Raw genomic sequence first — 15,494 nt, 5'->3', positions numbered from 1 at the left:
AGTAAATTCATAAGACGCATGTATGTACCTCACCACTTGGTGGGCAATTTCCTACATTTAAGTGACCTTGGCAAGTAACTGAGATCCTTGCCTTTATTTTCTTCAGCCCTAATAAATGGAGTTGAGCTAGACAATTTGAAAAATTCTTCCCAGTCCTTTAAGGAATTACATCCATATGTTTCTTCACAAATAAGAAGTGTCCCTGAAGATAAGTGCTTTCAATGGAATGTTTCCTAAGAGAGGAGAGTTTCCCAGTAAAAAGGCTATGTCCTTAAATGAAGATCATCATTCCTCTTTCCTTACATGCCATTCCTTTGTGATAAATGATAGTTTCTTCCAAAAATTTTCCTAATCAGGTTTAAATATGGAGCCTAAACAACTAAACTTTAGTTACCTTTTCTTTTCAAAAGCATACTTTTAAAAAAAGAATCAGTAGGGGGTGCATAGGTGGCCCAGTCAGTTAAGTGTCTGACTCTTGATTCAGGCTTGGGTCACGATCTCAGAGTCCTGGGATCGAGTCCCATGTCGGGCTCCCTCCTCAGTGGTGAGTCTGTCTTCCTCTCCCTCTGCCCCTTGTGCTCTCTCTCTCTCAAACAAATAAATCTTAAAAATTAAATTAAATAAAAAACATCTGCAAATGAATGAGTATAATCCCATTGAAAGTAGAGAATGCCCTCATTCAACGTCTATTTTTGTGGTAAGGAGAATAGCCCTTTATTATCTGTCATGATCTGTATACTAGCTGGGCTCAGCTGGGTGGTTTTTCTGCTCTGGGTGATATTGACTAAGGTCACTCATTCAACTGGGTTGCTCATTCAGTAGCTGCAATCAGCTGGGAGCTCTACTGGGGCTGAAATATCCAAGATAGTTTCATTCACAATTCTGGAAGTTGGTGTTGGTCAGCTAGAGTGCATAGTTCTCCTCCACATGGGTTCTCATCTGCTGGTAGGTTCGATTGGCTCTCTTAAAGCATGGCAGCTGGGTTCCAAGAAGGAAAGACTCACTCCTATGCAAACGCTTATCAAGTCTCTGCATCATGTTTGCTGATGTCCTGTTGGCTGTACAAGTCACATGGCCCAAGCCCAGTCTCCTCTATACCCGTGAAGACATAGAAGTGACTTGTGATGACTGGGTAGAGATGGGAATTGTTACAAGGAGATGGATATGTGTTTAAGATCATGGATGGGTTTTGTCCTGCTTATCAAAGGAAATATTACTATTTCATAATAATGTTATTAATATGGGCAGCCTTTGACACAGTGTATGCCAAAGAACAAATTATATATATATATATATATATATATATGAGATATAAATATATATGTTTATATCATATATATATATATATATATTTAAAGATTTTATTAATTTATTTCTTTGACAAAGAGAGATCACAAGTAGGCAGAGAGAGAGGGGGAAGCAGACTCCCCACGGAGCAGGGAGCCTGACGCAGGGCTCGATCCCAGGGCCCTGAAATCATGACCTGAGCCGAAGGCAGAGGCTTAACCACTGAGCCACCCAGGCACCCGCAAATTTATATTTTGAAATGGTTTCTACAGCTGAGATTCTGTGTGTACTGCCCTACTTGTGACAGTTGTCTGTGTTTATTTTATATCTACCAGCAAAGCCTAGAGTAGAACCTTAAAACAATGAAAGAAGTGTGGGAGGGTACAGTACAATGACGTTATTACCAGAAGGTATGATTCCATGATTACTCATTCATTCACTCATTCAACAGTCCCTTATAGAACACCCAGACCCTAGTGCTATAAACAATGATCAGGACAAAATCCCTGGCATCAAAGAGCCTAGGTCATTGCATTCTGAGGGGTCAGGTTAGGGAGAAGGTGGCAGGAATCTGCATCTCTAACAAGCACTTATGTGACTCAGACTAACAGTTTTGAACCTCTGCCTTAAGCCTTTTTCTACCAATATTCTAAGTGTATTATTTGTTAGCAAAGAACCAAGATTTGGGAGAAAAGGTACTAACAAAAGATAAAAGACAGATTTCTCTTTACACAGTTTTGTCGAATCCTAGAAAAATGGAAACTAGCATATCCATAGTCCTGTGATTCTCAAAGTGTGATCTCTGTATCAGTAGTATCAGCATTACCTGGGAATTTGTTAGAAATGCAAATTATCAGACCTCACCTACTATACCAGAAATTCTGGGATTGGGATCTAGCAACCTGGGTTTTAACAAGTCCCATAGGTGGTTCTGATATGGGTAGAATTAGTAAATCATCGCCATATCCTAATTCTATTACAGTTGCAACATTGTATAGAGTGATACATAATTTTAGGTACCTACACTGAGATTATTAACGTCCATGTGAGTGGATTTTCTAATTTGCCTGGGGGGAGAGGAAGTCTCTTAATAGGGCTTTATTAAATCAAGTATGTTTAAATTCTTAATGTCTTTAACTCCCTCTACTAGCTTGGGCAAATTACCTCTTATATCTGGGTAAATCATCTCAGACCCATAAAATAAAGGAGTGTCTGAGCTATTTATTGTAATCCTTTCCATCATTAACTTTCTCTCTTATGCTTTCCGGACCCATGTCAATCCCCATCCAAGTAATCATTGCTAGAATAGCAAGAGAGATAAGGAAAGGCTAGCTTCCCAGATAGAATAGAAAAATAGGGCAAATATGGGAAGACCAAGAAGCATTACTGGACCTCCCCTCTCCATGGAAAAAAAGAAAGATTCTGAATGGAAATGGTGTCTTTCTTCTTATATAAATTAACAGCAGGAAACACCAGAGGAGGAATCATTGAAACACCCAGAGACTCTCCAGTTGGAGTTGACTTTGATTTCTTGCTCTACCTGTCAGAAATCATCACAATGAACTTGAGACAACTCAAGCTGCTTAAATCATCTGTCTGAAGCCTCAGTGTTCACCTCTGGGTTTCTTTGGTGGAAACAGATTAGCCAAAGAAAGAGCATCTTGCCTTTCATGATTAAGGCTGCTTGTAGAACACATTCACACATCCTCCCATCCAAGTCAACGACATTTGCCCTATTTGACAGATGAGCAAAAGGAAGCCAAGGAAGAAAATTAGTTACTCAAGGTCAGGAAGATCAAGTGTTGAACTCAGGGCCAAGATCAGACCAAGATCCTTAGCATTCCAAACCAGAGTTTCCTCCACTGCTGTACTTTCAGATCTGGAATGGGTGGCAGGGTGAGCAAGGTGGACTAGCGTCCTACCTTCTTCCTTTTTATTTATTGTCCTGGCTTCCCTTCCCTCAGACTGCTCTTTAAAAGAGCAATAGGCCTGATCTGATGTCAGGAGCTGGAAATTCTAGTCCTGGTTCTGCCACAGAAGGCTGGCTGGTCTCAGACAAGTCATTTATGTTTCCTGGGCCTCACATGCCCCACTGTTACTCTGCCTCAGTAATAGTACGAAAAAGGAAATCGGAGTATGTATTGGCTGATTTTCGTGTTTATGTAAATTTGAGTTTTCAGTCCGCAGCTAGGGTTTGAAGGGTTGAGAAAGAGCAGGCAAATGGGAGTAATTCCAACTGGATAAGAGGAAATAGGACTAGGAGGTTCAGAGTAAATATTTAAGGTGTGGAGATTAGATAAGGTGAGCTAGACTCTTCTGTTTAAGACCCTTGCCCTTGCCCTTCTCTGATCTCCAAGTGCGAGCTTAGGTATGTGTAACTCCTGAAACCTTAAGTCATCTTTCTTCCTCTCAGTTTTGTTTTGGTGAAAGGAATTGGGATGTGAAATACAGGCTGTTGTGGGAACCACAGGATCAATATATTTAAGAGTCTCTCATGTCCACCTAGCCCCACTTATTCTGAAATGTTTGAATTCTTTTTCTTAAAGATTTTATTTATTTACTTCACAGACAGAGATCACAAGGAGGCAGAGAGGCAGGTGAGGGTTGGGGGGGAAGCAGGCTCCCTGCTGAGCAGAGAGCCCGATGTGGGGCTCAATCCCAGGACCCTGAGATCATGACCTGAGCCAAAGGCAGAGGCTTAACCCACTGAGCCACCCAGGCACCCCAAAATGTTTGAATTCTGATTCCACTATACTGGTAGGCAAATAATTTGCTGTCCTCTTAGAATCTCAGAGTCAAAAGTATGTGAGAGTTGGAACATGGTCACTTTTTTTTTTAAATGGATCGATATGGTAGGTTCAGTGGCTTTCTTTTTTATCGCCTTCTAGAATCAAGGAAATCCTTATCTATATCATTTAATGCCTTTTGTGGTGTTTAGAAGCAAGTTAGCCTACGTCCTGTACATTTGCCAGAAGGCCTGTCTGTGTCTTCTTCCAGGAAATTCAGAAATACTGATTCATTTGCCCTCCTCTCCTAAGCAGGCCAGTTTATCGGTAGTTATTAAGTCCAGCATTTCTGTAAGCAGGCCTCATGGGGAACACCAGAATCTGATAATTATACAGGAAAATTTCCTTCCAGAGCAAGTGTGGTTAAACTATAAACACAGAGATGGACAAGAGAATGTGGTGTACGGACGTCTGGGTGGCTCAGTGGGTTAAAGCCTCTGCCTTCGGCTCAGGTCATGATCTCAGGGTCCTGGGATTGAGCCCCGCATCGGGTTCTCTGTTCTTCGGGGAGCCTGCTTCCTCCTCTCTGCCTCTCTGCCTCTCTGCCTACTTATGATATCTGTCTGTCAAATAAATAAATAAAATCTTTAAAAAAAAGAGAGAGAGAGTGTGTGGTGTAGAGTAAGGGGTTGAGGGGGAAAAACAGAAATGATGTTCCAGAACCCGGATTAGGGAAAAGGATGGAAGGAAATGAAAAAGTAACAATAGTAGAGTCCTTTTGAAATTGACAGCATGGTAATTATTTTAGTGATTTCCAATCAGCATCTTTTAAAAATTGGGGAATTGTATACAATTTCTGGACACAAGAGACTCCCTTCTGAAGCTCCAGTTTTCTGTGCAACTAAGGAACTATCAAACTGGGCCAGAGGCAGCAATTCTTTCATAAGCAATTGCTCATAAAATTTCAACAGAACAACTAGCATTCAGATTATATGAGGCCAGTAAAGTGAATTAATACATACCAGGGACAGGTGTGTTTGACGGCACCAATAAAATAATCAATAGTGTAGAAATTAGAAGCAGCTCCACCAGTTGGCACCAAATTACCAGGGTTTTTTTTTTCTTTTCTTTTCTTTGTCTAAATCATGTAATTACTGCTTGCTTCTTTCTCATAAGAACCCCTTGCTTTCCCCACATGAGCAGGACACTTTTCCCACTCCTCTGGAATTTGTGCACCTGAATTGCAATTCTGAGATCAACAAAGGCTTGTCTTCTTTTTCAGTTTTGCCTCCTTTTCTCAGTTGACATAAATGGTGTGAGAACAGCATGGAATCCGAAGGGATGCACCACTCTGACTCAGGATTTGAACATGGTACTTGCATAACCAAGCAGCTAAGGGTTCTGCTGGTGAGTTCTTTTAGTTCTAAACCTCCCTGTTTCCATAATTTTCTTTTTAAGTAAGCTCTATGCCCAAGGTGGGACTCGAACTCATAACCCCAAGATCAAGAGTCACATGCTGTACCAACTGTGCCAGCCCAGAGCACTCCACCCCTTATCCCCAAACTTCCTTTTTTTGATTGAGGCTCAGACCCAGGTTTGGGGTGTCTTTCCCATGTAGGCTTTTGTCTGTCTGAACTACAGTTACTCTCTTCTGTCTGGTGATTACTCAATTGAGTTTTCAGTTTGGAAAATTGCTGCAGGAGGGCAGCCCCTGCCTGGCTGGGTGTATGTTATAGGGACATTTCTTGTAAGTTTCTGTCTTGTTGAATCAATCCTACTTGTGTTACAGTGGCCACTCCTGGCATCTTCTGAGATTCCAAAATTATTCTATTTGCGCGCACAATTGGAAAGAGAAAAGAGACCAAGCAGCTTGAGTAGGAAGCATATTTTACTTAGTTTTTAGAGGCCTCTGAGAAATTAAATCATTCTAAACTTGCTTCCTTACCCCAAAATAACTTAACTTTCTAAAGCCAACTCTGACCTCCCTCAGAGATGATCTAAACCAAAAAAGCTTCTGAGAAACTGCCATAGATGTTGCTCTTTCTGTACCTTCTCCCTCCTGCTCTTCACCCAAATATCCTAGGATTTTCTTAAACATTTATTGACTCATATATTTTGAGAGAGAGAGAGAGAGAGCACATGCACTTGAGTGGAGAGGCAGAGGGAAAGAATCCCAAGCAGATTCACCACTGAGCATGGAGCCTGACACAGGGCTTGATGTGAGTCTCGATCTCAGGACCCTGAGATCATGACCTGAGCCCAAACTAAGAGTCAGACAGTTACCTGACTGCACCATCCAGGCTGTCCTGTATATCCTAGTTTTATAGAACTTCCATTCTATAATATCAAGATGGAGATTCCTCTGGAGCTCCAGTCATTCAAACTCCTTCTAATCTTAAACCTAATGAAGGAGGTTCTAGGACTTCATCAATCATTTATATTCCTTGGACCAAGGCAGAAATGTGAGCTGCTACAAAGGACCTTCCCAATGCCCTTGAAGACCTTCTAGGATTTGCTAAGGAATTCTTTTTAGCTATTCAGACGTATAAACCTGGTAATTCTGACCTTTATCAACTTATACACATGCTTGTAAGTGAGGGGAATATAAGGGCATGAATGAAAAGTAGGCTGGACAAAGCCTTTTGATGATTTTTCTAAGTGAAAAGCTATAGGTAAAACAGAAGATTTTAACTCAACTTTAGCTCAAGATTTACATAAAACTATCCCTAAGATTTTTCAAAAGACTATAGATTGGAGAAGCAAATCAACAACGTACTCAATGGCCAAATGAATCTGGTTTTTGATTATTATACTTTAGAAAAAACTTTTAAACAATACTTTGGTGTTGACAAAAGTAATTGTGAAAACACTTTCCAAAAAAATTTAACTCCACCTTTGCTACCTAAAAGACAAAGCTGGCGCAAACAGCCTAAGAGCACTCTCCCCTCTAAGGACACAAACAACAGGGTGGGGAAACAATGCTCATAGAACAGAATAGGGCAGCTCTGAGGACAAGAGGGGACCTTTCTTTACTTCTATCCAATACCTTAGGGCAAATAGATGTTATTGGGAATAGGGTGAGATGAGGTCTCTCTCTCTCTCTTTTTTTTTTTTGAGTGAATTTGACACACAATATAACACTAGTTTCAGGTGTACAACATAGTGACTCAACAAGTTTATACATGATGCTACATTCACCATAAGTGTAGCTCCCATCTGTGACCACACAGCTCTAATACAGTACCACTGACTAATTCTGTATACTGTGCCTTTTATTCCAGTGACTTAATTCATTCCATACCTAGAAGTCTATCTCCCACTCCTCCCCTTCACCCTAAAGACATGGGAGCAACACTGCTAGGGTTAAGCCCCATCAACCTTCCTTTCCCCCTTCTTCGGAATATAGAAACACTATAAGTGGTAGGAATGTCTCATATCCCATGACAGTTTTGAAATTCTTACCTATCTCTTTTCAGCTGGGGCCCTTACAAGGCACTCATCAATTCCTTCTAATCCCTACAGACCCTATTTACCTGGCAAGAATGTTTAAAAAGCAGCTCTGTAGTCAAAAGTTGGCCAGATTAGAAGCTGGTATTCAGCACCTGATAGAAATTTTAAGGCCTCTCCCCTAAGTTAAAATTAGAGCTACATACCCAGAGGGAAAGAAGCAAACTGAGGATAACAGAGTCAGAAGGGTAGATCAACCTGTGATGTCATTTAAGCCACAACACAGTTCCTTGAGGGATTAAAAGCTATGGTCTTTATCTACAAATCTTGGCAAAACTAGAAATACAGCCCCAGAAACAACTGAAAATCCTTCAGCCTCTCCTTTTCACCAAGCGGAAAACATCCACTATATATCTCAAAAGTCTTGTGATATCTCTGGGAACTCATATGTAGATCAGCATCTATTCCTAAAACTTGGTTGAGGGGGAAGTTTTTTAAAATTATGAATGGCTCTAGAAGCACCCTTGCCCAAAATCCAGCCCAGAGCTTCCATAATGTTACTTGTCAAGGAAAGATACAAATGGTAAGTGCCTTCTCCACAAATATTAACAGAAAAAGTTTAAGCTGAGCAGGAAGCCTTAACTGATTGATTCCATGTGCCAGAAAAACACTTTGGATCCAATTTTTCTTTTATAAACTAGTGAGTTCTGAATTATCCTACTTGTCTCAAGGCTAAAAAATTTATTCTACTTTTTTAAAAAAGATTTTATTTTTAAGTAACCTCTACCCCCAACGTGGGGCTCAAACTCACAGCCAATTCCAAGATCAAGAGTCCCACACTCTTCTGACTGAGCCAGCCAGGCTAAAAAATTTAAAACAATAGCTTTAAGGTTACCATTTGTTTTTTTTGTTGTTGTTGTTGTTGTTCATAGGTGTTATACACGTGTGGTATTTACTAACCTCTGGGTATGGCCAAATTTAATTTATAAAAGAGTTCTGTTTAATTGGCTTAAAGAAAATTAGTGCTTATATAAAGTAAGTTCTCAGAGATGTAATAGAAATGAACCCAAATATGTTTCCAATTCATTTGCTCTAAGTTTAATCCTTAATATATAAAAGCTAATTGAAGTTGGTTGGTTTAATTAAAACAGGTATGTTTTTAGAGTTGCCAGCATTAAATATAAAGCTTTTATTCTACCTAGGTTTGCCAAAAGTCAAATTAGCTCATGTTATCTCTGTTACAGAATTTGTCAGCAAGGAATATAACTTAAAAGGTGATGGCTAGCTGTTTAGTGCCTTGTGAAATTTTCATGACTAATCTAAACATAATTATTAAGAACAAGTGAATTAAATAGATGTATGGATATTATGCTTAACTAATGAATCATTGAACACTACGTCAAGAACTAATTATGTCCTATATAGTGGCTAACTGAACATAATAAAAATATTTAAATAAATAGATGTAAGTAAGATAAAGTTTGTAAACGAGCTTTTCAGCAATATTTATGTCGACTTAAATAGTTTTTCCAAATCCTTTTTGGTAACTTAAAACCTTAGAGTTTTGTTAAGTTAAATTACATGATAGATAGTCTAGACCATTTCCAAATCAGATAAAATAGTGAAACATTAATTGCTAAAACATAAGCTTATTTACGTTTGACTGTTATAGAGAAACTAAAGATACTTAGGTCTACTGGTAAACATGTTTTGTGCTATACTGAGAAATTTACTCTAAGAAGGCATATGTTTTTAAAAATTATGAAATGTATTCATAAATTTGCCAGTCTAAAGAATGCTGGTATAGGGGCGGCTGGCTGGCCCAGTCAGTGGAGCGTGCAATTCTTGATCTCAGGGTTGTGAGTTCAAGCCTCACGCTGGGTGTAGAGATTGCTTAGCAATAAAAATCCTAAAATAAAAGATGGGGACCTGGTTGGATAAATTGGTAGAGCAATTTGACTCTTAATCTCAGGGTCATGGGTTTGAGCCCCACATTGGGAATAGAAATTGTGTTTAAAAATAAAAAATAAATAAAATCTTAAAAGAAAAAGTGTGCTAGTATCACAGTCCACAATTGCTTACTTCTTAGTTTTCATTAGAAATTAAGGTTTCCAGGGTCACCTGGGTGGCTCAGTTATCTGTCTGACTCTTGATTTCAGCTCAGGTCATTATCTCAGAGTTGAGAGATAGATCCCCATGTCCAGTTCTGCACTGGGTGTGGAAGCTACTCAAGATTCTCTCTCTCTGGGTGCCTCAGTTGTTAAGTGGCTGCTTTTGGCTCAGGTCATTATCCCAGGGTCCTGGGACTGAGCCCCGCATTGGGCTCCCTGCTCCGTGGGGAGCCTGCCTCTCCCTCTCCCACTCCCTCTGCTTGTGTTCCCTCTTGCTGTGTCTCTATCAAATAAATAAATAAAATATTTTTAAAAAATCTTTTAAAAAAAGGATTCTCTCTCTCCTCTCCCTCTGCTCCCCACCCCCTGCCCACCCCTCACTTGCCCACTCTCTCTAAAAAAAAGGAAGAAAAGAAATTAAGGTTTCCTGGAGTGCCTGGATGGCTCAGTTCATAGAGCATGTACCTCTTGATCTTGGGATCATTTGAGCGCCATGTTGGGATAGAGATCACTTAAAAAGAAAAACAAGGTTTCTAAAAGTTAAGAATTCTACTAAATATAATTTAGCCTACTAGAAATAATAAGGAAACATTTTCATATGCCAAGAAAGTAGGATGTTATGTGTTCCATAAGGAAAGATATGAGAAACGGAGTGTGTTTTTTGTTGAGGGAAAAGAAAGTTTTGTGCTAAAGCAAGGGCGGTTATTTAAAGAGGGAACACAGAGACAAAATCTGAATGTAAGAATGAACATTGTAGAAAGTTTGTGAAAAGGGAATCTTTGAAAAAAAAATTATGCATGATCAGGACAACAATTGGAATGAATGAGTTTTTTTCAAGACCCAAAGAAAGTCGCATGCTCTACAGTCAGGTGTCCCTGGAATGAATGAGTTTTAATGTCAAAGGTACACTGGTACAAGATTAGAATTGGTTTCCTCTCACTGTTAAAACAACAAAGTTTTCTCAGATTATTGGTCCACTCCCAATAAGAAAGTATAAACAAAGGTTTTTGTCTTTGACGGACTCCAGGTAAAAAAGTACTCCAGGTAAGAAAACTGAATTTTTGAGGTGTTTTGTCTTTATCTGGTCTTTGATTACTTAAGGAAACTGATCTTCTCAATATTAAAAGAGCTAAGTTTTGTTAACAACTACGTAACCTTCTCTATTTGCTTTTAGAATCTTTTATTGTCACCTTGGATAATAAATAAAAGAGTATTAAGTTTTGTAATTATCTGTGATACTATTTAGGCAGATGTTTTAAAAACTTATGTTATTTTTTTTTCTTTTTTTTTTTTTTAAAGAGAGAGAGAGAGAGCACAGGCAGACAGAGTGGCAGGCAGAGGCAGAGGGAGAAGCAGGCTCCCCACAGAACAAGGAGCCCGATGTGGGGACTCGATCCCAGGACGCTGGGATCATGACCTGAGCCGAAGGCAGCTGCTTAACCAACTGAGCCACCCAGGCGTCCCCAAAACTTATGTTATTTTTAACAAACTTCCCCCAATTCAAATTCGAAATGAAGTCTTTTTTGAATAAATTGTCAAATTGCTAAAGCACGGTCAGGTAAGTGATGATAAACCTTGGGTTATATTGTATGGGTGAATTGCTATTACTATAACTGCTCTAGAAATAATAGTAAATTCCTAAAGTTTTAATATGTCCTGGTACAATGTTATCACTTGTAATTGAAATGATTAAAGTGTTGTGTGTCACAGAAATAACCACATTTCTTTGTCAGCTCCATTGTAATGAACTCTCATGGAACTCTCATTGGATCTTGAACCATGGCCATTCTGAATCTTTTGTCATTTACAGTTCTTGTTTTATACTCGATGCTCTTGCAAATGTGTTTCAGCTTCAAGGAGATTCATGGAAAGGACTTTTGATAAATACAAGTTTCTGATAACAAGACGGAACAGGATACGAATTTCTGTAACTAGTGTGAAATGTGGATTCAAACAAGAAGAATTAAGAACATGCGCTGGAATAAACTGAGGAAGATGATCACAGTTTTTATGAGTCTTGTTTGAAACGTTGCTGGTTTTCTAATGTTTGCTCTTCCAGCTTTAAGGAAACTTTCCCTCTTAAGCTATCTATGAACAGAAATTTGATTAAATATTCCTTTGTGAACAAATATGAAACATTTGTGTTTTTCTCCCTACCTGACCCCTCCAGAGTTTAGAAACTCAGTGAATATTTCTGTTTTCATGGCAATTATAGTTATTTGCAGAGTTTATTAAGAATCTGCTCTCCTTGTAACAGAACACCATTGTAAACATTGGTTATGTTACCAAGGCTTTGACTGGAATTTGTATTTGAGAGAGAAGTGCATAGACTCAGATATGACCAAATAGCTTTAGGGAACTAAGGCTGACTTTATGGAGCCAATGAAGCCCCTTGGAACAATAAGCCTGATACCTTACTTATAGGGTTCCCAGCAGCCTTACAACATGAGTAAGGGAGGTCACTCCCTGGCAGGAGCAGGAACCTCAGGATATTTGGGGGACCTCTAAAAGGGAGGATTCACCCAAATCCATAGCTATTAATTATACAAAAGTCTGATGGCAAGTTATTGGCGTTGGCTTCTTAGCCTGAGGAAGCTGCTGAAAAGTCAATCTAAAATTGCTTATGAAAAGTTTCAGTAAAGCAGATTTAAAACAAGCTATAGAATCCATCACTATTCTTGCTATACTTCAGAAAAGAATCAGGCCAAGTTGTTGAAATTGGACTTATTTTACAAATTAGTATTCATTTGGCTGTCTTTGGTGGAAATGAGGGTGATTTTAGAGACTGTTAAGAAATAAAACCCAACTGAATAAATCTAAAGATCTAATTGGTTTTATTAAATAATTCATGAATCAGGCAGCACCCCATCTAGCAAATAGAGGGAAGCTTTGAGAAATTGTACAAAATGGAGGGTGTTTATAGGAAAGAAGGTGGGGCCTGAACCTTATTAGTAAAAGAAAAGGATTGTTCTAGGCAGGGTCACTTTCCCTTGGGGGAAGAAGCAGGGGATCTTATCATGCAGATTACTTCTTCCTCCTTTGGGTGGGGGTGGATGGAGAGGCCCCACAGGACTGACTCCTTGGCATTGAGGAGGAAAATTCCAGACTGACCCATCAGTTAAGATTACATTTCTGGATTTGCAACGAGGTGGAATGAACTAGAGGGTATTTTGCTAAGCGAAATAAGTCAGTCAGAGAAAGAAAATTATCATATGATCTTACTCATATGTGGAATTTAAGAACAAAACAGAGGGTCATAGGGAAAGAGAGGGAGACAAATGGTAAGAGGCTCTTTAATCATAGGAAACAACCTGAGGGTTGCTGGAGGGAAGGGGGGTAGGAGGATGGGGGTAACTGGGTGATGGAAACATTAAGGAGAGCAGGTGATATAATGAGCACTGGGTATCATATAAGACGGATGAATCACTGACCCCTACCTCTGAAACTAATAATATATGTTAATTAATTGAATTTAAATTAAAAAAATTACATTTCTGGGGGAGATTGAAACTGAAATTACATTAGGTATTAGGTTCCAGTTTGGGAACTCGGCATAAGTCACACCATTTTGGGCCTGTAGTTTTCTTTTTAAAGAGAGAAAAAAAAACTGCAGTAACACACATGTTCAGATATTAGATTCTAGTTCTGATTGAGGATTGTTGTTTCCCCATAAAACTGTGCTGGATCCTGAATTCTGGTGTCCTCAGATATCTGGCTATGATTCTCCAACTAAGGTTTCTAGTTTTCTTTCCTCCTTTTGACTTGGAATCACTGAGAACTAAAATTGCTGTTTTGGGAATGCCTGGGTGGCTCAGTAGCTTAAGTGTCTGCCTTTGGCTTTGGGTCCTGGGATCCAGACCTGCATTGGGCTCCCGCTCAGCGGGAAGTCCGCTTCTCCCTCTGCCCCTCCCCCTTTTGCTTTCTCTGTCTCTGTCAAATAAATATTTAAAATCTTAAAAAAAAAGTTGCCATTCCTGAAGCCCTGCAAACTGGAGCTAGACAACTTGAGAGATAAACTTCAGAGAAACTGTCACAACAGCCCGTGTTTAGACTGTCTTCATGCCTTTTGCTGTATGGGCCATTCAGAAAGATCACCAGAGATACTCAGACTGCAAACTAGGAAAATTTATCAGAGCGCCTCCGCCTGCTCTCTCTCCCTCTGAAGATGGTATGAACTTGATATCTAGAAATCTCACTGGCAGCACTCAGGATCACAATGGTTTTATAATTTGCTCCAACCAGTAACATTTTTTCCTTTGTTTTTCTTTTGTTTCCATAGAGAGGCTTTTTAAAAAATTACCTGATTGCTTGCACAGTATGGGCCTAACTTTGGGAACCCCCTTTCAAGACCACCTCCCTAAATGAGACACAACTGTTAACTGAATATACCTATTTTCAAAAGACTAGTTCCTGAGATACAGAGCAGACCTCTTAAGGTTCAGAACAGAACATTTAAACTCCAGTTAACGAGGAATAATATTGATCTCTGATATTTTTCCAGGAAAAAAAAAAATCTTGATCAAAATGCTCCATTTTTCTTTCCAACTCATGAACTCTTGAAGTAGGCCAGGAGCAGCAACTATTTTACATACAGTTGGTCATAAGGTTTAAACACAGGAACTGGCATTCAGATCCTAGGAACCCAGTCAAGTGAATTAATACATACCAGAGACAGTTTTGTTTGATGGCACCAATAAAACGATAAGATAGTAATCAGAAGTGCCTCCACTGGTTAGCACCAAAGTAGTAGTTTTTTTTTCACTTCCTTATCTAAATCATATAATCACCCCTTCCTTCTTGCTCATAAAAACCCCTTGCTTTCCTTTCATGACCAAGACCCTTTTCTGATTTCTCCAGAATTCTGAGCCCCCAAATAAAGGCCTTTGTTGTTTTCAATTTTGCCTCCTTTACTCCGTTGATAAAATGATATGCAATAGAATAAGACAATGCAGAATGCGTAACATGGAAAGATAATTTGTTTTAGAAACATTTCTCAATAACGTTAATATGCATAAACTATTTCTATGTATAAATACATGTATTAAATATAAAATGTATGCGGACATGCGCGCGGACACACACACACACCTGGAGTTGTCAAACTATTTCTCACAGCGGGTTTTGATTCAAAGTTTGAAAAGCCCCTGAAAGAGGACTCAAAAGGATCCTGGCAAGGTAAATTCAAGGTCAAATGAGAGAGCCCCTTTTCTCGCCTTTTGCAATGTAGAGCAGTTAATACACGGAGAGGAAATTGCGTGGGAGGGAGGGGACACCCGAGCGAGGTCAAGCGAGGAGCAAGGGCGCATCAGGACAGGGAGGTGCTGGATTCCAGACTGTCAGCTGAAGTAACCGGGAGGTTGATGCTACACGCTTCCCTTAAATGCTAAACCGAAAGAACTTCCGCGTTCCTTGTCCCTGAAAAGCGTACAAAGAATGGGGATTCGCTGTGTTTCGGGAGGTCACACTACATGGGGCCAGTTCCTGCACAGGGAATTATTATCCAGGGCAAGGAGAGGGGAGGTGGGCGGGGCGTGGGAAGAGCGGGAAGGCCTGACCAGTTCAGTCGAGAAGAACGACTCACGTCGTGCTCTGCACAGCCCACCAGAGGGACCAGCAGTTCTGCACTCTGGGACCCATTCGCGGAAGGAAGCCCCAGGGGGCGGGTTGGGAGTTGTGCCCTTTTCCAAGAGACAGCGGCGCTCCCAGCCAAAGGGCAGCACCCGCCTCCGCCCCCCGCCCTGCAACAGAATGGCTGGGCCGCCGGGTCGCAGGAACCCACGTGACCTGCTGCGCGGGCCACCGCCTCCGCCGCGCCCAGGCCCCGCCCCCGTGACGTCTCACCGCCCTCTGATTGTCGGAGCGTTCCGCCTCTTTCCGCGTTCGCTAATTGGCTCGCCGGGCAGGCAGCGCTTTCCCCCCCACC

The 15,494-nt window shown here is 40.3% G+C and overlaps 1 long non-coding RNA gene across 1 annotated transcript; it reads right to left on the bottom strand.

The window, feature by feature from the left end:
- Positions 1 to 568: 568 nt before the first annotated feature.
- LOC125092357 (uncharacterized) lies at positions 569 to 14,721 on the bottom strand. Its single transcript, XR_007124881.1, has 3 exons — positions 14,658 to 14,721; positions 1,907 to 1,912; positions 569 to 1,090 (listed from the first exon to the last, which is right to left on the bottom strand). It is a non-coding gene; the product is annotated as an uncharacterized LOC125092357 (long non-coding RNA).
- Positions 14,722 to 15,494: the final 773 nt, after the last annotated feature.

The sequence above is a fragment of the Lutra lutra genome, chromosome X (assembly GCF_902655055.1).
Source record: "Lutra lutra chromosome X, mLutLut1.2, whole genome shotgun sequence".
Taxonomy (NCBI): Eukaryota; Metazoa; Chordata; class Mammalia; order Carnivora; family Mustelidae; genus Lutra; species Lutra lutra.
The sequence above is the reverse complement of the archived record's forward strand: the minus strand, read 5'-3'. Positions and strand labels throughout refer to the sequence as shown.